This window comes from Hylobates moloch, unplaced genomic scaffold (genome assembly GCF_009828535.3).
Source record: "Hylobates moloch isolate HMO894 unplaced genomic scaffold, HMol_V3 SCAFFOLD_6, whole genome shotgun sequence".
NCBI classification, from domain to species: Eukaryota; Metazoa; Chordata; class Mammalia; order Primates; family Hylobatidae; genus Hylobates; species Hylobates moloch.
The window spans coordinates 32,996,818-33,023,683 of record NW_026652281.1 but is presented as its reverse complement, the minus strand read 5'-3'; the positions used below and the strand labels follow the sequence as shown (position 1 = coordinate 33,023,683).

At 41.0% G+C, this 26,866-nt stretch overlaps 1 long non-coding RNA gene across 1 annotated transcript in view; it reads right to left on the bottom strand.

Moving 5' to 3' along the window:
• Window positions 1–13,992: 13,992 nt before the first annotated feature.
• Window positions 13,993–26,866, bottom strand: part of LOC116470350 (uncharacterized) — a 35,311-nt gene continuing 22,437 nt past the window's right edge. Inside the window, exons 4-5 of the long non-coding RNA XR_004248585.1 lie at window positions 18,060–18,120; window positions 13,993–14,159 (exon numbers count right to left, since the gene is read on the bottom strand). This is a non-coding gene — a long non-coding RNA (uncharacterized LOC116470350). The remainder of the gene's footprint in view (window positions 14,160–18,059; window positions 18,121–26,866) is intronic.

Here is a 26,866-nt window from a genome sequence, read left to right as displayed (position 1 = left end):
ATAATGCATTATTCGTGTTTATAAACATTGTTCGTATTTTATAACAGGTAGTTAGCTACATGAGATCTCATGGTTTTATAAAGGGCAGTTCCCCTGAACACGCTCTCTTGCCTGCTGCCATGTAAGACGTGCTTTTGCTCTGCCTTCACCTTCCACCGTGATTGTGAGGCCTCCCTAGCCATGTGGAACTGTCAATTCATTTAACTTATTTTTCTTTATAAATTACCCTGTCTTGGGTATTTCTTCATAGCAGTATGAACATGAACTAATACACCTTAGAAGAGGAGGGAAGATTTGAGATGCACAGACACAAAGATACAGGGGCAGGGTGGGGGGAGGGGAATGGCATATTGAAGACAAAGATACAGATTGGAATGATATGTTCACAAGTCAAGGAACACCAAGGATTCCCCATCGTTATGTGAAACTAGGAGAATGGCTTGGAACACCTTCTCCTTCAGAGCTTCCAGAAGGAATCAACCTTGGCAATACCTTACTTGCAGACTTCTTGACTCTACAGCTCTGAGAGAAAAAATTTCTGTTTCAAGCCATCACATTTGTAGTAATTTGTGACGGGATCCTCAGGAAACTAATGCAACATGTAACGGGTTTATTGTTTATTTTAAATGAATTATCAAATATTTTTAAATGTCTCAGATCTCAATAACCTTTATTGGACATTTTTTAATTTTAAAATTTTTATTTAATCTTTGATTTTTACGATGCTGAGGCCCAGCTGAGCATGGTGGCTCACGCCTGTAATCCTAGCACTTTAGGAGGCTGCTGTGGGAAGATTGCTCGAGCCCAGGCATTCAAGACCAGCCCGGGAAACATAGTGATACCTCCTCTCTATAATAAGTTTTTAAAAATTAGCTGGGCATGGTGGCATATGCCTATAGTCCCAGCTACTTGGAACGCTAAGGCAGGAGGATCACCTGAGCCTAGGAGTTTGAGGCTGTAGTGAGCTATGATCACACCACTGCACTTTAGCCTCAGTGACAAAACCAGATCCTGTCTTTAAAAAAAAAAAAACAAAAAAAGCCTCTGAGGCTAAAAAGTGTGAGAATCACTACTTTCAAGAAGCTCATGCACAGGTATACCAGAATACATATACAAGACGACTAAAATCCAAAGCCTAGTAACAGTCTCAACTGGAAATACCCCAGATATCTATAAATGTAGGTATATGTAGGTATATTAAAAAAATGGGACATAACATAGCAATGAGAATGAGCATTATTATAGCTACACAGCACAACATTGGAGAATCTTACAAGCATGATGCAAAAGAAGGTGGCAGAAAAAAATCAGCACATAAAGGCTGACAAGCAAAACTGAACAATCCCGTTTTCCCTAATATGTGGTGAAGCTATACAAAAAAGCAAGAGAATGATTATCTCAATAGTCAGGAGAGTGGGGAAGGATGGAGTAATAAGTGAGAGGCAACACAGGGTGGGGAAAGTGGGGGGCTTCCTTGGTGCTGGTGATGCTCTTTTTCTTGACATAGGTGGTGGTTATGTGTATGGTCACTTTATATTTACTTGTTATTATATGGTTTATGTACTTTTCTGCATGTATGTTATATTTCACAGCAAAAGAAGGAAAATTTAATATACTGGATGTATCAATAGTTAGTCATTATTGTGAGAAAAACACATCAAAACTTGTAGCTTAAAACAATCTGCATTCATAGTTTACTGCACCTTAGAGCCCAGGTCAGCTGAGTGGGTCTAGTCTCACCTGGGCTCACTCATCCTCAGTGGTCCAGTGGGGATTGGACAGACAGCTTTGCTAATCTTGGCTGGGTTCACGCATATTTTGGCAGGACAACTGGCTATAGGCTGGTCTAGGATGGTGTTGGCTAGGAAAACTGAACTCTTCTCCATGTAGGAGTCTCTCATCCTCTAATGGGCTAGCCTGGGATTAGTCATATGATGATCTCAGGATTTCAGGAGAGAGAATGTGAAAGGCCCCTTCAGGGCTAGGCCCAGTACTAGGCCCTGTCACTTCTGTCTCATTCTATTAACCAGAAGTCACAAGGTCAGCCCAGATTCCAGGGATAAGGAAGAGTTATGTTTGTCAGGGTTTCACTAGAGAAGCAGAATCACTGGAAGGCTAAACAAATAAATAAACAAGTACATAGATGTCTTTGTATATACATCTATTATATAGCTGATTAAACTGTGTGGGAGGCTGTTGCTTCTGTGTCTGGTGCTAGAGCCTGAAGTCTGAAGATAATGACCATAGTCAAGAAGGAAAGATGGATGTGAAGTGGAAAAATAAAGAGAAACTAGAGCCGGTGAGAATGGGCCACAAGTACAGCCATTTCTCACTGCCTCCAAGCCCCAACCTTCAGTGATAGGTGAACTGCAGGAAAAGCTGTCTTTCTTCTTCATGGAACTAAACATATACCTGGCCTGAGAGTCAGAAGACTTCAGGCATAAAAAAGAATATCGCTGCCGCTTCCTTACTTCAGATACACTGACCTTTGTCTATGCAAGGAATAGAACTCTAGGAAACAGTAGCTCCGAATTAGCTAATTTAATATGTTACAAATCCACCACAGACACTTTGCAAAGGTGGGTATGGGGCCATGGAAGAATTTTGTTCATTTTTGCACTCAATTCACTCTGCCCGATAAAGACACAGAATGAACTAAACAAGATTCTTGCCCTTGGAGGGTTCATAATCTAGAGAATATGAATTTAATTTTGTTCCAGATTTTTAGTTTTTTTTTCCTTTACTTCCCTGGATTATTATAAGGATCAGAAAGAACATATATGTGAGAAAGCTTTATAAAATACACAAATTAATATAATCTTTATGTAAAGTACACACTTTTACTAAGGACTACAAACTATTACAAGGAAAAAAATAACCCATAATTTGGTCAGTTTACAGTGAAAACACAGCAATGGGAATTTTGACCCAAACGTAATCTTTGAGACTAGATTGTCTCATATCCCCTACTAATACGTAGGCTTGGGCAAATTACCTAACCTTTCGAATACAGTTTCTTAATCTATAGAACGGGATAATTGTAGGTGGCTGAAAGGATTGAATGAGATAATGAGAAAATGTCTGTACAGCACACAGCACAATGCTTGAAATACAACAAGGACTCTAATTATTCCACAAAAGGCCATTACTGAAACAAAAACTATCATTTTATACCTGTAGATATGGGGTTTCCTATTATTTCTGTATGTTAGAATATTAGATTAGGTTAAATAATATTATAACTAACATAAATATAAGATAGAGAAGTTTCAAAGGACAAGGTTTAGGTGGAGGAAAGGAACATAGCCATGACCTCCTTGGTGTCAGCATCAGATGCACATAAGTGAAACTCTGAGATAAAGCATTTGCCGCCCAGAGATGGAGATCCCCTATTTAGGCAGCTCCTGACATAAGACTAGAAATGTCAGCATCTTCACTATTACACCTAGAGCCTACATTCATCATTATCTGAATCTGAGATATTCCTGAAAATATTTTGGATAGCAATTTTGGGAAGAGTTAGCCTATATTCTATTTCCTATTCTTTAAATAGGAAAAATAATAATCTATTCCATATTCATACAAAATATCTAATCAGTTGTCCTAAATATCACCAGCAATACTCTTCGACTTATATAACAACTCAAGTATGTCTTCATAATATAGTAATGTGCTGCATAACTATACTTCAGTCAACAACAGACCAAATATATGACAGTGATTCCTTAAGATTATTTTTTAAAAGATAATGTGTGCATTATAGGAAACTGAAAAACATGAGAAGCAAAGAACAAAGTCACCTACAATCACAAGCAGTTTTCTAAGATTATAATACTATATTTTTACTGTACCTTTTCTATGCTTAAATACACAAATACTTGCCATTGTGTTACAGCTGCCTACAGTATTCAATGCAGTCACATGCTGTAAAGTTGGTAGCCTAGAAGCAATAGGCTACACCATGCAGCCTAGGAGCATAGTAGGCTATACCATCTGGGTTTGTGTAAGTATACTCTACAATGTTTACACAACTATGAAATCACCTAAGGACACATTTTTTAAAATGTGTCTGTCATTAAGTAATGCATGACAGTATAAGCATTTAAAGCACTAATTATCTAATTTCCTCAACACATAATGAGCTCATCAATGGTATATTCACATGCAGCACTCAAGGATACTCTACAGTATCAGATATAAATTATGTTTTCCTTCTACACTGCAAATAACATCCACTGTAATGTAAATAAACAAGAACACACTATGTTAAAGATACATCATAACACTTAGCAAAATAACTTGATAAAACAAGGCAATTAAGAAATACTTGTTCAGGACCAGCCTGGGCAATATCGTGAAGCCCCCTCTCTACAAAAAAAAAAATACAAAAATTAGCCAGGCATGGTGGCACGTGCCTGTGGTCCCAGCTACTCAGGAGGCTGAGGTAGGAGAATCGCTTGAACTTAAGAGGTGGAGGTTGCAGCAGTGAGCTGAGATTGCACCACTGCACTTGAGCCTGAGTGACAGAGTGAGACCCTGTCTCAAAAAAAAAAAAAAAAAAAGAAGGAAGGAAGGAGAAAGAAAAGAAAAGAAAAGTAAGGAAGGAAAGGAAAGAAAGGAAGGGAAGGAAAGGAAGGAAGGGAAGGGAAGAAAGGAAGGGAAGGGAAGGAAGGAAGGGAGGGAAGGGAAGGGAAGGGAGGGGAGGGGAGGGGAGGGGAGGGGAGGGGAGCGGAGGGGAGGGGAAAAAATCAAAGAGAAGAGTTACTTTCCAATTGCCCAGGTGAGATTTGGTAGTGGGAAAAGAGAAAGGGGGCTGTGATCTTGGTAGCAGTTTGGTGATGGGTGAAGTGTGAGGGAGAATGAGCAAATGAAGGAGTTAAGTCATGTGGTACATGCCAGAAGTTTGTCCAGGTCTAAATCTGAGGAGCAGATGAACAGTCTTCTCACCTTGGCACTCAACAGTCAGTCAGTGACTAAGAAGCAAGGCCTGCAGCAATAAGACAAACCCCAATTGCCTTTTGTTGAATAGGCAATCCTTCAGGATGGATAGCATTCCCTTAGCTTGCAGCTATAAAGTTCCTAATAATAGGATTGTACCTGTAAATGTATTTTGGAGTGTGATACTTCTGCTTATGTCATAATCACTGCCATTTATGATATCAGTCCTTTCCTGTGCATGCTCTAAAGTATATTTTAAACATTGGGCACTGAGTATTCAGGATTGCTCTTCTTTTTCTTCCTCTTCTGCTAACCAACAGTGATTATTAAGTTGGACAAATTTCAACATATTCCTTAACTATAGACACACACACACACACACACACACACACACACACACACACACACTATAAACCTTGGCAACTTCTGTGATTTTTTGTTTTGAAATTATGACTGCCCCAAAACATTGTTAGTCAGCAACTAATTGCAGAATCGATTTTCTAGAAGATATTTTTATTTAATAATATGGAGAACATGAGATCTATAATGTGCAACCCATTTAAATGATGAAAGCAGGGACTCATCCACTTGGGAAAAGGTTGGAACTAGGTCTGCAGTGTACTCCGCATCCTCTCCTCTAGATATCAAAGATAATGTACATGCTTTGGCTGACAGATGCATGGCAGATTCATTATAGCAGGCTTTGATTCAGAGTGAATTTGCAGAGAAGTTGTTTGCAATCTTTAGATGATGAGAATTCAGAAAGTGAAAGATACCTATATTTTTGCCCAGCTCCACAGATTGTTCCATAGTAAAGACTTGTCTGATATCCCTGATATTTAAGAGAAAGCCAAATAGACACATCAATGCATTATATTTCACAGTTCCTTAATCTGTTTGAAGAGATGGACACAAAGATATACACAAAGGACACATTTTCAGACCTTTGTGAATTCCCAAGTCTATGAGTACTTCTACAGCATATGATTTTTCTACAGCAGGCAATGCATTTGAAGTTTAAAAATTAATGTGAAATTTTCAGAGCCTTACTAAGAGTGATTGCCAACTTGATAGTGTATTGAACAGAAAGCAAAACCACAAGGAAACCCTGACGTTGGCCAGTAACACAAATCATATTTGTGTCTCAAGAAAAGAACAAATTGTCAGAAGCCGCTAGTCCTCAAAAGCCACTTACCACTTACCAGTTTCAGTTTCAGCTGAAACTGAAAACACGAAATCTCTGGAAACCAGGAATCCAGGCTACTAGATTGTCAGCTCCTCAGAAACCTCTGTAGTTGGACCATGTTGCTCACCTTCCTGCAGAAATTCTTCAACATTATGAAGATTTCAGATTATAAGCATAATATTACAGGGCAATATTTTAAATCCTCATTTAAAATGGAAGTTGAAGACAGTAACAAACACACCGCCTTCCTTAAGAAAACCAGTTTTGCATTCTCCAAAATGTAGGGAGCAACAGAGAAGTTTCTCTTGTAAATTGCCAGTGAACCGGAAACCACACTGTGGCTTTCATACTCATCGGCTCCCTTTCAACTCTCCCTCCTACCCCACCAACACCAAGCTGGCCACTAGGGGGTGCTGCTCCCATTCTAATATTTCTGCCCAAGCACCGATAATGGGTTGTCCTCTTTCATCTGAGATTTACGGTAGCACAGCTACCATATTTTTTGAAAATATAAAATATGTTTAAAATACTTAAAATATTTTAAATATTTTATAAATTATTTAAAATATTTTAATTTATTTATGTATTAGATATATTTAATATATTTGTAATACTATAAATATATTTAGTGATATATTTATGTTATACACATATAATATTTAAAATATTTTATAAACTATTTTGAAAATAAAATTTTTTTTGAAATATTTGAGCAAAATTTTGCTAAAAGCACCAGGATAAAAAATAGAGATGAGAATGAAAAGTTATTAGTGAATGGATCGCAAAATTACATTGACAACTACTTCCAAAAGGTCATGTTGTAGGACGTTTGGGCATTTTCCTAGGGCAGTGCAGAAGCATGGAAGAGTTTTAACCATGGAATAACCTAACTTCTATTGTCAAAAGAGCATTCTGGCTGGCATATAAAGACTAAATTAGAGAGGTGTACTACTTCTCCAACTCTCTGACATCAGCTGGGTGTCCAATAATTCTATTCAATTCTGATGCTATCTACCTGGAGTTATAGTCAGTTCCTACAGGTTAAAAAGCTTAGTCCCAGAAGACTACCCCCATGTCAGACACCAACACAAGTTCCGGGCGACCTGTACTTCTGACTGACCATCTGTAAATCAGACATTCCCACAACTCCCTACTCAGGTTTGACAGTTCACTAGAATAGCTCGCATTACTCAGGAAGGCACTTTACTTACCATTACTAGTTTATTATAAAGGATGAAACTCAGAAACAACCAAATGTAAGAGACGCATAGGGCAAAGAAGGGAAGGGGATGCAGAGCTGTCATTCCCTCTCCAGGCACGTAAACCTCCTAGCATACCACCCTGCCATTACCTCGAGATGTTCACCTACATGAAAGCTCCGTGAACCTTGTCATTTGGCAGTTTCATTATGTAGGTAGGAGTGGTTGATTACATCTTTGGCCATTGGGGATTAACTTAAACTCTAGCCTCTCTGCCTTCCCAGGAGATTTGGGGGTTGGGCTGAAAGTTCCAGGTTTCCAATTAAGACTTAATCTTTCTGGTTACCATCGCCAATCTTAAAGCTATATAGGGGCCCAGCAAGAGTTACTTCACTAGAACAAAAGATACCACCATCTCCCTTATTACTCAGGAAATTCCAAGGGTTTTAGGAACTCTGTGCCAGGAACCAGGGACAAAGACCAAATATTTTTCTGTGGCACCACAGCCACTGTGCACCTGTGCTCTGATTGATGAATCATAGTGATATTTGGGGTTCCAAGAATCAGTGTTAGTCAGTACATAATAATCCTCAAAATTGAAGTTATTTCTCCAGTGCCTGATTTCTGAGGTAAAGGGTCAAAAATCCCTTGGGGGAAGGCTAGCAGTATGATCATGGAAATGGCCTTTCTCAAGAATATCCAACATCTTTTTATTCAAAACATTCTAGGTGTGGAAACCGACTCAGGTCTGGAACTGGATGGAAGACTGGGATTTTCTAATGTGGAGGTGCAGAGCAGATTTCTGTTAGCCTTCACCTTGCTTGGAGTTCTGTGATTGTATAAATCAAGGACTTTACTAGGTTGCTTATCAGTTTTATTCCTGTAGACTCCACAAAATAGTCACAACGATAAATCTCTGCATACTACCCCTTTCTTTAGGTCTAACTAAGGTCCCACTCTGCTGCCTTTGCAAATTAGCAGAATCACATTCTTTAGGGCACTGTTCTGGGGGATCCTCTTTATTCCCCTGAGTTCAGGGAGCCCATTTTTATTCAGCTTTTCCCTCGAGCCCTTCCAGCTTACTAAGGACAGACAATAAACCCTGTTTTAATGATTCAACTGCGCTCCTCACCAATCTGATTATCATGGCAAGAGTGAAAGGAGAGCCTTCTGGGCTGCAGGGTGGTGAAGGTGGATGGGAGGGATGCTTACCATATTCAAATCAACATGGATGTCCTCTGAAGTCTTCGAATTTCTTCCTCAACCTCATGCAAAGGAGTTTCCTGCCTTGTAATATCACTTAATGAGACATTCATTGCAGGCTTGTATTTGCTGGTTCAGCCAGCACACTTTTACAATCACAGTTGATTGCCTGAGCCAGCTCAATGAATGGCAACACCTGCATCAAAACATAAGCTATCTGAAAAATTCCCTCCTAAACAAAGAACCTTCAAAATCTATTTTCATTAATATTCTCCAGATTTTTTTATGGCATGACATGAATTAGTAAATGCCTGAAATTCCTTGTAAATGGAACTCTTGTTTTTTTTTTTCTACTCTGGTTCTGTACTTTGTTTTGAATTCTGGTTACTAGCCAAGCTACATATAAGACTTAGGGCATGATTCTTAGCTTTCTTCTGCGAGGGAGTTGAGCTACTATGGCAAAGGCAAGCAGGGGTGAGTATTTCAGAAGATTTTCAGGGCTCTGAGGGTGCCCCAGTGTTGCTCTTCCAATTGTCAGGATCCGAATTCTTCTTGATGATTGTCCTAATTTACCCATGAGATATAGTGAAGTTTTAAATTCAACCAACATTGTAATAAGGCAGCCCAACAATCTCTGTGTTTGTTTTTCAGGAACCTCAGGCTCTAGCAATCATTGGAAAGGTTCTGAGTATTGTGCTGTGCTTTTGGGGAAGAATTTTAAGATTTGAACGTGCCTTTCTTTCATTTTATTAGCTACTGCCTTCAAGAACAATTGTCCTGCCCCCATACACCAGAGATTCGCAAGGGAATACAAACCCTCAGAAATGAGCCGTCTCATCACTACCTGCCATGGATTGTCACCTTCACATCCTGGAATCGGCACAGTAGTTTTGTCTCATTGCAGCTTCTTCCACAATCTTTTCCAGTTATTAAGGATAGCCAGTGGAGCACATTTTAGTGATTCCAGTGCTGCTGTCACATGAATCTAATTATCATGGCACGAGAAAAAGGAGAGTCTTCTGAACTCTGTTGTGATAGTAGTGAGAGGGTGAGTGGCAGGGATGCTTATTATAGATCAAATCCAACATGACTGTCCTCTGAAAATCTGGGAATTTGTTTCTTAACCTGATGAAAATGAATAATTGAAGTTTAAAAAATATCATTTAATACAGTCAGTCCTTTTAAAACCACCATGTTTCCCAGAGGCACTATTGCCTCCCACTAACTCTTTGATACTAGTATCTGAATTAGTCAGAGTTCCTTGGCTGCAAGCAATAGAAACCAGCTTCGGTTCATCTAAGCTGAACAGGCTATTTGCTGAAAGAATACCGAGTCAAAGCACTACTCAACCTCGGGAAGGACCAGAATTGGGGAAGCCCCACTTAACTCTGCAGATGTCTAAGTGTTCCCATTGGATGACTCAAGTCCAACGGTCTTCAATTCCTATGTCCCCACCCAAGATTCAAATTCTCCAGAGGATATGATAAGCCTAGCTTGGACATCCACTCTTGTGGCAGGGTAAAGGAGGGGAATGTCTCATGACTGGTACATTTCAGAATCAGAAGCCAAAGATGTCCTCTGAGTTAGGTCCCTGCAGTGACCAGGTGGCACATACATGTGAACATATACACATATCGACATGCATGCAAACAAAATAGTGGCCTTTTAACTTTCCATTTTAAATGCAAAGATTAGAATACTCATCATGTACTTTCTGTTATGTGGTCGATCTGAAGTAATTTTGGGAAAATATTTTACAAAGACAAAGGATTGAAATGTATTTTTACCTTATACTTCAGTTTTTTGGTAATCTGATTTACTATTACCTCCTACCACCCCTTGGGCAATGGTACAAAGAGGGCAGCCAATCTCTGACTTGTCCCAGCTGCTAGAAGTTTAGCCAATAACCACTATATCTCCACCCACCTTGCCTGCTGGAATGTTACATGCCGAGACTGACCAATGAGCTTAGCACAGTAGCATATTGAGCATCATCCTTCCAGTTCTGCAAAAGGTAGCCCTGACTTAAACAAAGGAACTGATGGCAAGACAAGCCTGGCTAAGGGATTCTGTGAGGCTATGATCTGCTCAGCCCAGATACAGGGGTTCCTGAGTTTCCTTGCTTTGTTCAGCTCCTGTGTTTGTAAGGCTAGACCTGCAATGATTGTTCAGTAGATTTAGAAAAAGAAGGGGCTGCTGATTCTACCACATCCCCTGTCTAGCCCTTGAGACTACCCTGATCGTCTGAAAAGGCCTCTATAAAACTGGGCCCCACCTGTACTTGATGTTGCTGGTATTTCTGTAGTTACAAGGGGCTTCTTAGTGGACATAAATCTGTAATAATTTAAGTAGTGGAGGATCAGGATTGTTTTGCTTTTAGCAAATCTTTAATTTTAATTTTTTTTTTTCAGATCTTATTGCAAATCTTTAGAGAGGAAAAGTGAATTCCCAGTATCTGAATGGGTGAGAGCAAGTCATGCTAAGATTGGGACCTAATTTTAACCAGCGGGAGTTAGGCAAGAAAACTTCTGAGTAGAGACTGCTCTAGATAACATAAACGAATGAATGGAGTCCTCCTGTTTCACTCTCTGCTAATCCTGATACTTTCCCTCAGGGGCCTTGAGCACAATCACAACTCATTAATTATTTCTCAGCTTATTGGTCTTATGCCAGTCTAATATGTTCTAGCTGGAAAGCCTATGGGAGTTGGGATTTTTCTACATTTACTCGCCATTGGATCCCCAGCACCCACCTACTGCCTGGCACACAGAGGGCACTCAGTGAATACTTTTTTTTTTTTTTTGAGACGGAGTCTGGCTCTGTCACCCAGGCTGGAGTGCAGTGGCGCAATCTCTGCTCACTGCAAGCTCCACCTCCCGGGTTCACGCCATTCTCCTGCCTCAGCCTCTCCGAGTAGCTGGGACTACAGGCGCCCGCCACCATGCTTTAATTTTTTTGTATTTTTAGTAGAGAGGGGGTTTCACCGTGGTCTCGATCTCCTGACCTCGTGATCCACCTGCTTCGGCCTCCGTGAATATTTCTTGATTGATTATGTAGCAAGGTTATACATTGAACTCACACTGGATTTAAAGGTGCAGAATTGCTGCATTTTCTCAAACTGTTCTGCTCTGGCCTTCCTCATGAACCCCCTCATCCTCTTGGGTAATACCTTATCTAGGGTACAAAGATACCTTAGATGTGACCATTGAAAGATGTTGCTGCGCACGGTGGCTCAAGCCTGTAATTTCAGCACTTTATGAGGCCGAAGAGGGTGGATCACTTGAGGCTGAGAGTTTAAGACCAGCCTGGCCAACATTGTCAAACCCTATCTCTACTAAAAATACAAAAATTAGCCAGGCATGGTGGCATGTGCCTGTAGTCTCAGCTACTCAGGAGGCTTAGGCACGAGAATCGCCTGAACCTGGGAGGCAGAGGCTGCAGTGAGCCAAGATCACGCCACTACTACACTACAGCCAGGGCCACACAGTGAGAGTTGGCCTAAAAAAAAAAAGATGTTTGTTTCTTTTAGTTTAAATAATGTAAGTAGACAGAGCTGGTTTACATAGTGTGTGTGTGTGTGTGTGTGTGTGTATGTGTGCATGTATGCCATCCTCTTTAGGTAAATGCTTAGTCTTCCTGAGCACTTTGTCCCTTTCCTGTGACCTTCTCTAAAATTATATCTGGGTGTAGGACCAGGTGCTTTGGCAGAAGGATGAAACCATTGAATCCAGGAAGTGTCCTCCGGAGTGTCTTCTGGTGTCTCAGTGGTGTCTCTTGAGTTCTGGCCACATCCTGCCCTGCAGGCATGAGTAGCTGATGCCTGGGGCTGGTGGAGCTCAGTTTGTGATCCACTGGCCCAGTTCTTCTGATTGGGTCAGGGCCTGGCAGAGCCTCTGCTGCAGCCTCACCTGGGCTCTTGCCAGTGCTATGGACCCTCTGAATCACTGCCACATGCCTCATCCAAACCTCGAGCTAAGCAATCTACTACACAGCCTCTGAAGCAGGATGGCTTCTTTCCTACCATGCCAACACCCACTAAGGCTGCCTGCGCTGAACACAGCCTTCTTCACAGGGTCCCCTGTGTTGTATAGGAATCTCTGGGTCCTGACACCTGGGAACTAATAGAGAATTGGTAAAGTTAATCCCAGCCCTCCCTGTGTCTAATGAGGCTACACAATAGATTAGTAAACCTCCCTGTTGGTGTGGGGCAAATGCAGAGATAATTGCGTCTTTCGAGTTCCAAACATCAGGTGGATGAGCATCTGCCCCTTAATTCATCTACCACGCTTCCAGGTAAAGCCTGTAGAGGAGAACTGGGGCTCCCTGCCTTTTTCATTCTCTTCTCATAATTCCCCAGGCCTAGAGCTTTGGGCTGTCGACTCTTATGTCATATTTTCCTCCAACTTGACTGCAGCCTCATAGCTAAAATAAAATGGCAGACAGCACACTGTAGAGAAAAAAGTGCCCAAACTACAGATGAGGAGTTTTAAATTGGGAAAGACTAAAAAATTATATATTTTGTAAATAGATGGCTCCCTTCAGGCTTTCACTAATATTACAGTTTAAACTTTATTTTGCTATAAGATGCAAAATAAATGCTATGAGAGCATCTAATGTGGAAGTGAGTTATTGACCTACTCAGGGCAGTCAGAGAAGGGAGGAAGTGAAAAGCAAGCTAAGGACTATAGATGTGCTAAAAGAATAGGGAAGTGTTTTCCCTGTGGAAGAAACAGCATGCCTAGGTGTCTTGTGGTCAGAAGGTGGCCCGTTACTATTCATTTTACCTTCAATGATGGTTGATTGTCAATTTAACATATGAGAAGGATATAATCCGACCATAGGCTGAGCTAGCGCTAATGAGGACAAATGGCAATGAAGACATTTTCTAACTGCAATCTCCTGTATAGTTCCAGTCTGATGGAGAATGATTTGTTAAATTAGTAGAGCTTGGTATCATTTTGTTAAATGATTCTCTGATAATATTAACTTTTCTGCAAACTAGAAAGTAGAAAATTATTTTTTTTGAAAACAATGATTTCAAGGAGGCAATATGGCTTAAAGCAAAGAAATATTTCTAAATTCATAATAGGAATATAAAGCTGACCTTAAAAATTTTTTTATAGTGCTAAAATTTTATTTTCCTTAGAGGCATTGACTCAGTTTGATCTTTACAGAATATGTGTGAAACATAATATAATAATCATTTAGATTAAAGAGGCTTATGATTAAAAACAGATGGATAAAATGTTTTATTATTGGGCATTTTTATATTTATGCTGATTAAATATTACTTTTGCACTTGTCTCCAAAGGTCCTGACAAAATGATGACAGCCCATCTCTTGTGAAAATTCAGCCCATCAGACAGTGTGAGAACATGAGCTCAGAATTTCATCTGATAATTACCCATCTTTAATTCATTTTAGAATACGATACACATAAGTGGAAAAAAAACAAAACCCGATGACTAATGACTCATTCTTTTGTTTCCTTTAGCTTTACTCTCAAAATAGCTTTTTGGAATTCTGCGACTTGTGTGGTATGGAATCTGACCCCATCAAGAAAGGCACAGAAAGATTATATGTTAATCACCATCAGAATATCAATATGACTAGATAACTGCACACTGATGTTTCTGAAGAGATAAAATAAAATTTGGTATGTTGGCAATCCCCAGATGGCAATCATTTGTTATCTGCCCAATATATAAATTTGTCAACATTCAGCTGATTAAGCAAGAGAAAGAAAAATATCCACCAGTAATTTAACATATGTTATATTCAATATTGAGTGTGGATACTTTGTATTTTATGTAATTGCATAATTCCAGTGGAGAATAGGGTAAACTTTTATTTTTGAGGTTATAATATTTGTGATGAAAATGAACCTGTCCCTTATTCCTCACTCACTGGTTACATGTGATGAAGTAGCTAATCTTCAAAGTGGGTGAACTAAGTTTTTTTCTTTTTTTTTTTTTTGAGATGGAGTCTCACTCAGTCACCCAGGCTGGAGTGCAGTGGTGTGACGTCAGCTCACTGCAAGCTCCACTTCCTGTGTTCACGCCATTCTCCTGCCTCAGCCTCCCGAGTAGCTGGGACTACAGGTGCCCACCACCACGCCAGGCTAATTTTTTGTATTTTTAGTAGAGATGGGGTTTCACCATGTTAGCCAGGATGGTCTCGATCTCCTAACCTCGTGATTCACCTGCCTCGGCCTCCCAAAGTGCTGGGATTACAGGCGTGAGCCACCATGCCCGGCCGCATTGAGCTTTTTTCAGGCTAAACCATAATAAGTTTATGGCAATGACAGTTTCTGAATTATGATCTACTATACATATATATGTATATGTACATACATATATATGTATATATATATTTGGTTTGAAAATTCACTTCAGAAATTTGATGTGAGGAAAAAAGAAATAGGACGAGATAATGTATTAAAGGTGAAAATGATAAAATGCTAGGGTGCAGAGAATAATCTCACATGAGCTTTCTTAATACTTGGGAATAAAACATAACAACATGTTGTTGTTATATAACTCCGGTCTAGCTAATGGTATGTTGTCTGTGTGTGGCACTACATAATACTGTGTTTTCCCTAAACCCGTGCATGATACTTTACACTAATTTATAAAAAGAAAGCACGTTCCCATGGACTAATGCAAGAATACACACTGCAGTAGGTAGACAAGCTCAGGGGGCAGAAGTCAAACAATGAAGCTCTTTTTGAGGAACTGTGGTCACAAGATGAGGTCCTGCCACAGTATATGACCAGAGCCGCAAACAGTTGAGACAACTGAGAATCTTTGGGGAAGGTGGTATGCAGAGTTAAGCTTGGGTATGGGTGTGAGGGGCAAAATGTGTGTGAGGGGCAACCATGAAGTGATATGCAAGATTTAACTCATGTGCCAAAAGTAAGTGTGATCCTCTCTACCCTCAATGTTGTAGCCTAAGAAACCAATGTGCCGGGGCACAAAAGATTCTCTTGACCACCTCCTTTGTTATTACTCAGCATATTCTTTTGAATATACTGGGGTGGAAAATTTTTTAGATTTAGGGGGACAGAGGATTTTAAGGAACTGCCAAATGCCATTGGATGGGGAGTAATTTATCTTTTTTTTTTAATCGTATTGCTATATTTTTTCTTTTTAGAGAAAGAAGGGGAAAGAGAAAGGAGATTATTATAAAATATTGAGGGATTTTCTTGCATATCTTCGGTAAATTTATTTTAAAATATTATATACCTCATATATGTATGCTCCTAAGTATAAAGCATGTCTACTCAAAAATTTATAATTACATAACATTACCAAGTTGTTCTTAAAACAAGAAAGGTAGCTAATTTCTATCTGGACTACAGGTCTTGTGTGATTGGTTCATATGGAATATGTTCATAGTGCCCATGTCAAGTCTGAGGATGGATAAAAATAGGAAAACGAAATACATGGACAAAGCATAAATCTTGGTGTCAATATGCATAACAAATGAAAGCTTTAATTGCATCAAAAAATGAATATAGTATAGATGTAAGGAGCTGGCACAACTCAACGCTCAATATGTGCAATCTGTCAGAGGATAGAGCTGCCACAAAAGCTACCATTATGAGCATTTACTGTGTACCAGACCTGCCAAATAGCTTTACACATATATCCTGCTTCTTTCTCAGGATGGTCCTATTACAGGAAAATGACTATTTTCCACTTTTAATATAGAGAGGTTTAGAGAAGTTAGATAAGTCAATTAAGGTCACACAGCTAACAGTAGCAAAGCCAGATTTTGAAACCATGTCTGTCCAACACCAGATTCTGCACTCTTAATTCCTTAACTCTCTTTTGTATGTTTTCTGCAAAAGTAAAAAAGGAATTGAAATGAATGTACTGTGCTTACATTGAAACTATTACACCAAAAGTCTGTTCCTTGACCAAAACACACACACATACACACACACACACAAACACACACACACACACACACACACACACACACACAGAGCATAGCCCTTACTGACTTATACACATACACCAACTTACTCAGCTGAATGAGTAGTTCTTTATTGTCTTTTATCTGTTGTCTTCCTTTACCTCCCTTCTTGACTGTCATCCTTCCCATCTGACTTTGCCTTAACTCCACTATTCCCATCGCTTTCACCTGAATCCCACCTTTACTTTTCTCCTTTCACAAAGGCAAAGACTTTGATGCTGGGGGTAAAAAGAAGAGAACCTGCAACCCCTAGCTGCCTCGTCCTCCCCACGCATAGGCCATTCAGCTGTGTCTGAGGCATCTTCTCGTTTCCCCAACAGCCTGCTTGCCACAATCCCCAAGCCCTTCTCCAGCTCACAGGCAAAGATACCTAGAGTAATCTCAGTTTGGGTTTCCTCTACATTGTAGTTTATCCTGGTTTATGTCTTCCAAGACATAGCTCCACTATCTGTTTTTCTTTCCTAATGCGGTTAGGAGTAGGGAACACGAGAAATGAGGTGCAGGGGGAAAACTTTTCTACATTTAGATGGTTTCTAGAGTGTGTCAAACTGCCAGATAGAAATGAGGCTTGTTAAAAGAGTACTCAGTAAGTGGGGCTGTTCACCTAACAGTGCTTCCTCTGGGTATCAGAGTCATGACTGCATCAGGCAGGTGAGATCCACGACTTGTCTATATTCCACAGTGCCCTAGGAGTCGGGGCAGGAGGAGGGTTCTTTAACTTCACGTTTCATTAAAACGCTGTATTAGTCTGTTTTCACACTGCTATAAAGATACTACCCAAGACTGGGTAATTTATAAACAAAGGAGGTTTAATTGACTCACAGTTCCACAGGCTTAACAAGAAGCATGGCTAGGAGGCCTCAGGTGAAACTTACAATCATGGCAGAAGGTGAACGGGAAGCAGGCACCTTCTTCACAAGGCGCAAGAGGGCGTGTGTGTAGGAGGAACTGTCAAACACTTATAAAACCATCAGATCTTGTGAGTATTCACTATCATAAGAACAGCATAAGGAAACTACCTCCACGATCCAGTCACCTCCCACCAGATCCCGCCCTCAACACGTGGGGATTATGGGGATTACAGTTTGAGATGAGATTTGGGTGGGGACACAGAGCCAAACCATATATCAAACACCAATAGCATTTTTAAGTAATGGTTACATCGACACTATAAAATAAGAACTAATTTAGCTATGCTTATGTATAAAAAATAAATGCTAGATAATGTTCCTGATGTAAATGTCCAATTCTTTCATAACTTAAGAATAGCTTTATAACATCGTTGGCTAAGAATAGCTAAGAGAGTAGTCTAGTAGTCTCTGTTCTGCTTAAGTAAATGTCTCTTCTATAACACATTATCTGAATTCTGCTTATCTTTGATTTTTAATGATTCACAGGCCGTTCCTATTCCATACTGAGATGTCACCTCTCTGTGTGAGGGCCCCTGTTGCTAGTCAGTAAATGATCCCTATCTGCAACTACTTAAAGTTCAGATTTTAAACCACAAAAGTCATTGTCATAGAATTGCCAATGTGTGTTTTCAATATACTCACCAAGATGCCTGGCAGTAAGTACTTGTTGCTCCAAGAATAGCATCAGGCAAGTAATAGGGGCCTAGTAAAATGAGGTTAAGGAGAAAAAAAAAGCAATTTCTTAGAAGGATGGGGGGTATGTGGGTAGCTTATAATTCCTAAAGGCAAGAAATTCAACTAGCCTCCCCAGGTTACTCTGTCCACAGTCACAGGATCTCTTGTTTCCAATTTTCTCTGGGCAAACGCTTCATTCTCTCTCTTCCAGGCTGGCTCTCTCTGCTTATTCCTGCGCATGAGAGGATATAGCCACTGCACCAGCCCTAGTTGTTCTTCCCTTCCAATTCGTACATTCAATAAAGACTTAGAGTTTGTGTGTGCCTAATCCACATTTGCAGGAAAATGAACAGATTGACCAGCAGAAATTAGGTTTCCATCGGGTCCAACACACCAAGGGAGGGGGCCAACATGGGAGCCCACGAGAGAAGGAGGTGAGGAAGGGTTCTCAAAGGAGAACGGTAGGATGAGGAGAACAATGGGATAAATGGCTTCACTTCTTTTTGATCACTCTGTTCTGCATGCTTGTATACTCTTGGGCAGGACAAATAATTTTTTTAAACCAGAGCCCAAGAGGCAAACTGATCAACCACTGGACTTAATAATGGATGTTAGGACATGTCCCATGTATTACCATTAAACATGCTCCTGATAATATCTTTTCAAGGGTATAGCTGTTTAACGATGGTATCCTCTTGGTTCAGAGACATAGCAGCAAGAGGGGAGAACCAAACCTCTTTGTTCATGAGCCAAGAATGAAAGGAACAGCAATTAAAAGAAGTTAGTTGTATCTTATTCCCCCATTCTAGGTTGTTATCTCTTATCAGGATTTAAATTCTATCCAAGGGAAGCTCTCCCCCTGACATAGTGGAGGCCAGAAGTCAGTCAACTAATTTTTTTAGAGTCAGTTAAATGTGAAATTATAAAAAATACATATATACCTTAAACATTTTATTTAATGTTTGTTTTATTTTGTTTTGTTTTGTTTTTTGAGACACAGTCTTGCTCTGTCACCGAGGCTGGAGTGCAGTGGCACGATCTCGGCTCACTGAAAGCTCCGCCTCCCAGGTTCACGCCATTCTCCTGCCTCAGCCTCCTGAGTTGCTGGGACTACAGGCACCCACTACCACGCCTGGCTAATTTCTTTTTGTATTTTTAGTAGAGACGGAGTTTCACCATGTTAGCCAGGATGGTCTCGATCTCCTGACCTCATGATCCACCTGCCTCAGCCTCCCAAAGTGCTGGGATTACAGGTGTGAACCACTGCACCTGGCCTAAACATTTTATTTTAACTTAAAACATGTAAATGCATATTCATTAGTAAATCTTTTGATGCAGCCCTGAGGCCTTTTCTTTGAATACAGAATCATTGTTTGGTATTTTGTTCCACATTGCTTCTCTAAACCATATTTATTTTTTCTGATCTCCAGATATGGTTTATTTAAAGTGGAATGAAGATTTAAAGACTCATAAAAGAGTACAAAACAGTAGATGTTCATGAATTTTTCTCTTTCAAGAACATTTTTTAGTGACTTATCTTCATTGACTTTCTAAAATATTCAATGTAGTTGTCATAGAAACAATCATTCCTTTTCTTTTGCCCTCATATTTCACTGGTAAACATAATCATTAATTAAAATATGTAAATAGAGTGACAAGTACAATTGTCATGAACAGGTGTGAGAACTAGCCCCACAGTCTCTCAGTAAGGATGCAGCTCAGCTGAGCGGAGGGGAGTTTGGAAGCGTGCACAGGAGCACTGTCTTCTCAAACTTGAGTGTGCCTCAGAATCACCTGGAAGTCTTGTGAAAACACACGTTGCAGTGTTTTAGCAATTCCAGGAGGTCTGGGTTAAGCAAATCCAGGAGACCTGAGAATTTGAATTTCTATTAACTTATTGGGGCTGCCAATGCTTCTGGTCTGGGGGCCATACTCTGAGAACCACTGTTCTAGTGAGTGACCCAGTAGCTATGAGCATTCAGCAGGTCATGGCAACAGTTTGAATGCTTTTCAGAGTGACTGGAGAGTGCCAGGCAATCCAGCAGGCTGATTACATAAAGTTTGTTATGAGAGTTTGCCCTGTGATTCTGCTTTGTTATTCTCTCATATTGCTTATCCAGGTGATCCGTGTTTAGCTGCTGAGGCTCAGTCACCCTGAGCTCTGGTTCCATCTGCAATGGATGGCCATGTAAATGACCATGTGCTCTCGGCTAGCTATTTAATTTTAATGAACCCCAGTTTGCTTATCTGTAGAAAATGGGATGATAACTTTTTTAAGGGACAAAGGACCTTGTTACTCATTGCACAGCAGGCAACACGAGCATCAACTTGTTTGTGTTGATTTCCCTTGCCACCAAGTCCCATAGGGTGACACAGTATGGGCCATATGGATGCTAGGCACACAGTGGGTTTGTGTTGTAGCTAAGGAACGCTGAGCTTTGGGAATCCATTGCTTTATAGCAAGCACTAAATAAGCCTACTCTTGGTGTGAAGGAAGATTCTACCTTATCTCTCAAATTTACCAGCACATAAAATAACCTTGAGAAATTGCCCCGTAACAGAGCAATCAGTCTTGCAGTCTTGCCACACCTGGAAGAAGCGTGCCAGGGGCCCAAGGAGGCCTGGCTGTTCCTGCACTGTGCACTTGTATGAAGTGCAGAATTGCTGTATTCAAGCATATTCCCATTTTACAACTCGACATCCATTGCCAAATTGCCCTTCAAAAAACTTTTACAAGTTTTTTGTAAGTTACATTCCCAGCAAGAACCCATTTTCTTATGTTCTTATATTCCCAGCAAGAACCCATTTTCTTATGTTCTTACTACACTGAGTATTATCCACCTTTTAATCTTTGCAATTTTATAGGTCAAAGACAAATTCTTGTTTCACTTACGTCTCTGTGATCAATAGTGAGATTGGACACCTTTTTACACTCATTAGTCATTTATATTTTTTCTGTTGTGAATGGCATGTGCTGGTTTTCTCAGAACTAGTTGGCTTGGATCTTCTCCTTGGACCCATGAAGAATACAGCCTGGACCTGGTCTTATGTGCTGAGTATCTATTATGAGCAAGGCTCTGGTCTCTGTCCTTGAGCTTCTCCAGAGTAGTTGGGAAAATGAACCACACTCAAGTACAGGGGAACATACAACGCCAGCCTCTGAATCCTAAGGGAAAAATGTATAACACAATCATTTATTTAGTCAGCCATCACAGAGCCCCTTCTAGTACCAGGCATTTCTCCAGGCACCAGAGATATAAGAACCAGAAATATTTCTGCTCCTAAGGCACTCACAGTCTGGTAAAGAACAGGCAAGTAGAATACAGTGTGAGGAGGAGCTATGACAATAGGAGTGTACATGGGGTGCTATGGCAGCAAATCAGGAAACGATAATTTTTATCTTTTCTACTTTATGTAACTTTGTGAGTAATGAGAATACATAAGATAATATACAGCTCAAAAAACTACAAGATGTTATTATTAGGGATGGCATGACACTATGAGAGGATTGTAGTATTGGGAATCAGACATACAAGAATTGGTATCTCATTTTAGCCACTTTCTGTGTGATCTTGAGGAAGTTTCTTAATAATATCTTCTTCATAGAATCACAATGAGTCACAAAAATAATATAAAGTCCAATCTATTTGTGGGGCCTAGAGATCTACATATCATATTTATAAATATTTAAAAGTTTAAATCAAGTTAGTTATAGATCAAATGCAATTTCTATCAAAATTTCAGTTGCCTTCTTTGCAGAAATTGACAAGTGGATCCTAAAATGTATATGGATATGTAAAGAACTTCAAATAGCCAAAATAATCTTGAGAAAGAAAAACAATTGGAGGATTCACACTTATCACAAAACTCACTACACAACTACAGTAATCAAGACATAAAAATCAAGACATTAAAAACAGACATATAAGTCAATAGAATGGAATTGAGAGGCCAAAAATAAAACATTATGTTTACAGCAAATTGTGCTAAGACAATTCAGTAGGGGAAAGATTAGGCTTTTCAATAAATGTTGCTGGTACAACTAAGTGAAGCTGAGACCCCTTCCTCACACAAACCTAAATGAACTAAAAATGAACTATAGATCTAAATGTAAGAACTTACACTATAAAACCATCATGAGAAAGCACAGGTGTACATTTTCATGACTTTTGATTAAGAAATCTTTTTTTTTTCTTTTTTGGAGAAGGAGTTTCGCTCTTGTTGCCCAGGACTAGAGTGCAGTGACGCGATCTCGGCTCACTGCAACCTCTGCCTTCCAGTTTCAAGCGATTCTCCTGCCTCAGCCTCTGGAGTAGCTGAGACTACAGACGCCTACCACCATACCTGGCTAATTTATGTATTTTTAGCAGAGATGGGATTTCACCATGTTGGCCAGGCTGGTCTCAAACTCCTGACCTCGTGATCCACCCACCTCCACCTCCCAAAGTTCTGGGATTACAGGCGTGAGCCACCACGCCCAGCCTCAAAAATGGTTTCTTAAATATGAACCAAAAGCACAAAGCAACCAAAGAAAATATAAATAAACTTCAAAATTAGAAGTTCTTGTGCTTCAAAGGACACTATAACAAAAATACAAGGTCAACCCACTGAATGTGAGAAAACATTTGCAAGTTATCAGGCCTCTGAGCCCAAGCGAAGCCAACATATCCCCTGTGACCTGCACGTATACATCCAGATGGCCTGAAGCAACTGAAGATCCACAAAAGAAGTGAAAATAGCCTTAACTGATGACATTCCACCATTGTGATTTGTTCCTGCCCCATCCTAACTGATATGATATAGTCTCCCCTGCCCTTAAGAATGTACTTTGTATGCCTATCCCAAACCTATAAGAACTAATGATAATCCTACTACCCTTTGCTGACTCCTTTTTTGGACTCAGCCCGTCTGCACCCAGGTGAAATAAACAGCCTTGTTGCTCACACAAAGCCTGCTTGGTGCTCTCTTCACACAGATGTCCGTGATATTTGGTGGTGAAGACCCAGGACAGGCGGACTCCTTTGGGAGACCAGTCCCCTTTCTTTGCCCTCACTCTGTGAGGAGACCCACCTACGACCTCGGGTCCTCAGACCAACAAGCCCAAGGAACATCTCACCAATTTCAAATCGGTTAAGCGGTCTTTTCACTCTTCTCCAGCCTCTCTCACTACCCTTCAATCTCCCTGTCCTTCCAATTCCAGCTCTTTTTCCTCTCTAGTAGAGACAAAGGAGATACATTTTATCCATGAACCCAAAACTCCAGCGCTGGTCACAGACTCAGGAATACAGTCTTCCCTTGGTGTTTAATCATTGTGGTGACGCCTGCCTGATTATTCACCCACACTCCATTGATGTCTGATCACCATGGGGACGCCTGCCTTGGTTATTCACCCACATTCCCTTGGTGGCAGGTCAGTTGTGGGGACACCTGCTTTGGCTGCTCATCCGCATTGCAGCCCAGGGCTGCTCACCGCCCCCCACCACCCTTTCTCCATGTCTCTACCTATCTCTTTAAACTTACCTCCTTCACTATGGGCAACCTTCCACCCTCCATTCCCCCATCTTCTCCCTTAGCCTGTATTCTTAAAAACCTAAAACCCTTTCGACTCACACCTGACCTAAAACCTAAACACCTTATTTTCTTCTGCAATACTGCTTGGCCCCAATGCAAACTCAACAATAGTTCCAAGTAGCCAGAAAACGGCACTTTTGATTTCTCCATTTTACAAGACCTGGATGATTTTTGTCGAAAAATGGGCAAATGGTCTGAGGTGCCTGACGTCCAGGCATTCTTTTACACATCGGTCCCTCCCTAGTCTATGTTCCCAATATGACTCATCCCAAATCTTTCTTCTTTCTCTCCTATATGTTCCTTCGGTCTCCACCCCAAGTCCTGAGTCCTTTGAATCCTTCTTTTCTACAGACTCATCTGACCTCTCCCCTTCTCCGCAGGCTGCTCCTTGCCAGCTGAGCCAGGTCCCAATTCTTCCTCAGCCTCTGCTTCCCCACTGTATAATCCTCCTATCACCTCTCCTCCTCACACCTGGTCTGACTTACAGTTTCGTTCCACGACTAGCCCTCCATCACCTACCCAACAATTTCCTCTTAAAGAGGTGTCTAGAGCTAAAGGCATAGTCAAGATTAATGATCCTTTTTTTCTTTATCCAATCTCTCCCAAATCAGTTAGCATTTAGGCTCTTTTTCACGAAATATAAAAACCCAGGCCAGTTCATGGCACATTTGACAACAACCCTTAGACACTTTACTGTCCTAGACTCCAGAGGAAGGCTGTCTTATTCTCAATATGCATTTTATTACCCAATCCACTCCCGACATTAGAAAAAGCTCCAAAAATTAGATTCCAGCCCTCAAACCCCACAAGAGGACCTAATTAACCTCGCCTTCAAGATGCTGTACAATAATAGAGTAGAGGCAGCCAAGTAGCAACGTATTTCTGAGTTGCAATTACTTGCCTCCACTTTGAGAGAAACCCCAGCCACATCTCCAGCACACAAGAACTTCAAAACATCTGAACCACAGTGGCCAGGTGTTCCTCCAGGACTGCCTCCCCCAGGAGCTTGTTTCAAGTGCCAGAAATCTGGCCACTGGGCCAAGGAATGCCTGCAGCCTGAGATTCCTCCTAAGCCATGTCCCAACTCTGTGGGACCCCACTGGAAATTGGACTGTCCAACTCACCCAGCAGCCACTCCCAGAGCCCCTGGAACTCTGGCCCAAGGCTCTCTGACTCCTTCCCAGATCTTCTCGGCTTAGTGGCTGAAGACTGACGCTGCCCGATCACTTTGGAGGCCCCCTGGACCATCACTGATGCCGAGCTTTGGGTAACTCTTACAGTGGAGGATAAGGCCGTCCCCTTCTTAATCAATATGGAGGCTACCAACTCCACATTACCTTCTTTTGAAGGGCCTGTTTCCCTTGCCTCCATAACTGTTGTGGGTATTGATGGCCAGGCTTCTAAACCTCTTAAAACTCCCCAACTCTGGTGCCAACTTGAGCAACATTCCTTAATGCAGTTGTTTTTAGTTATCCCCAATTGCCCAGCTCCCTTATTAGGTCGAGACATTTTAACTAAATTATCTGCTTCCCTGACTAGTCCTGGGCTACAGCCACACCTCATTGCCACCCTTTTCCCCAGTTCAGAGTGTCCTTCGCATCCTCCCCTTGTATCTCCCCACCTTAATCCACAAGTATGGGACACCTCTACTCCCTCTTTGGCAACCAATCATGCACCCCTTACCATCCCATTAAAACCTAATCACCCTTACCCCACTCAACACCAATATCCCATCCCACAACAGGCCTTAAGAGGATTAAAGCCTGTTAGCACTCGCCTGCTAGAGTATGGCCTTTTAAAGCCTATAAACTCTCCTTACAATTCCCACATTTTACCTGTCAAAAACTGGACAAGTCTTACAGGTTAGTTCAGGATCTGCACCTTATCAAGCAAATTGTCTTGCCTATCCACCCCATGGTGGCAAACCCATATACTCTCCTATCCTCAACACCTCCCCCCACAACCCATTATTCTGCTCTAGATAAACCTAGCTGACCCCATAAATCCTAATTCCCTTCCCTACTCCCCTTTCCATTCCTTAAAAAACAGCTCTAAAAGCTGTTCCCACACTAGCTCTCCCTAACTCATCCCATTCCTTTTCATTACACACAGCCAAAGTACATGGCTGTGTGGTCAGAATTCTTACACAAGAACCGGGACCACGCTCTGTAGCCTTTCTGTCCAAAAAACTTGACCTTACTATTTTAGCCTAGCCATGACTGTGTGTGGCAGCTGCCACTGCTTTAAAACTTTTAGAGGCCCTCAAAATCACAAGCTATGCTCCACTTACTCTCTACAGTTCTCGTAACTTTCAAAATCCGTTTTCCTCCTCACACTTGATGCATATACTTTCTGTCCCCCAACTCCTTCCACTATACTCAATCTTTGTTGAGCCTCCCACAATTACCATTGTTGCTGGCCCAGACTTTAATCCAGCCTCCCACATTATTCCGGATACCACACCTGATACCCATGACTATATCTCTGATCCACCTGACAGTCACTCCATTTCCCCATATTTCCTTCTTTCCTATTTCTCATCCTGATCACACTTGGTTTATTGATGGCAGTTCCACGAGGCCTAATCACCACTCACCAGCAAAGGCAGGCTATACTATAGTATTTTCCACATTTATCATTGACGCTACCACTCTGCCCCCCTCCACTATCTCTCAGCAAACCGAACTCATTAATCTCTTCCACTCTAGGTTCCCACGCTGCCCCTAATCCCTTTCAAAGCAGCCCTGAGAAACATCACCCATTATCTCTCCATACCACCCCCCAAAATTTTTGCCACCCCAACACCTCACCACTATTTTGTTTTGTTTTTCTTATTAATATAAGAAGACAGGGACGTCAGGCCTCTGAGCCCAAGCAAAGCTATCATATCCCCTGTGACCTGCAGGTATACTTCTAGATGGCCTGAAGCAACTGAAGATCCACAAAAGAAGTGAAAATAGCCTTAACTGATGACATTCCACCCTTGTGATTTGTTCCTGCCCCACCCTAACTGATACGATATAGTATCCCCCCGCCCTTAAGAAGGTACTCTGTAATATTCTCCCTTGCCCTTAAGAAGATACTTTATAATATTCTCCCTGTCCTTAAGAATGTACTTCGTATGCCTATCCCAAACCTATAAGAACTAATGATAATCGGGCAGGTGCGACGGCTCACGCCTGTAATCCCAGCACTTTGGAAGG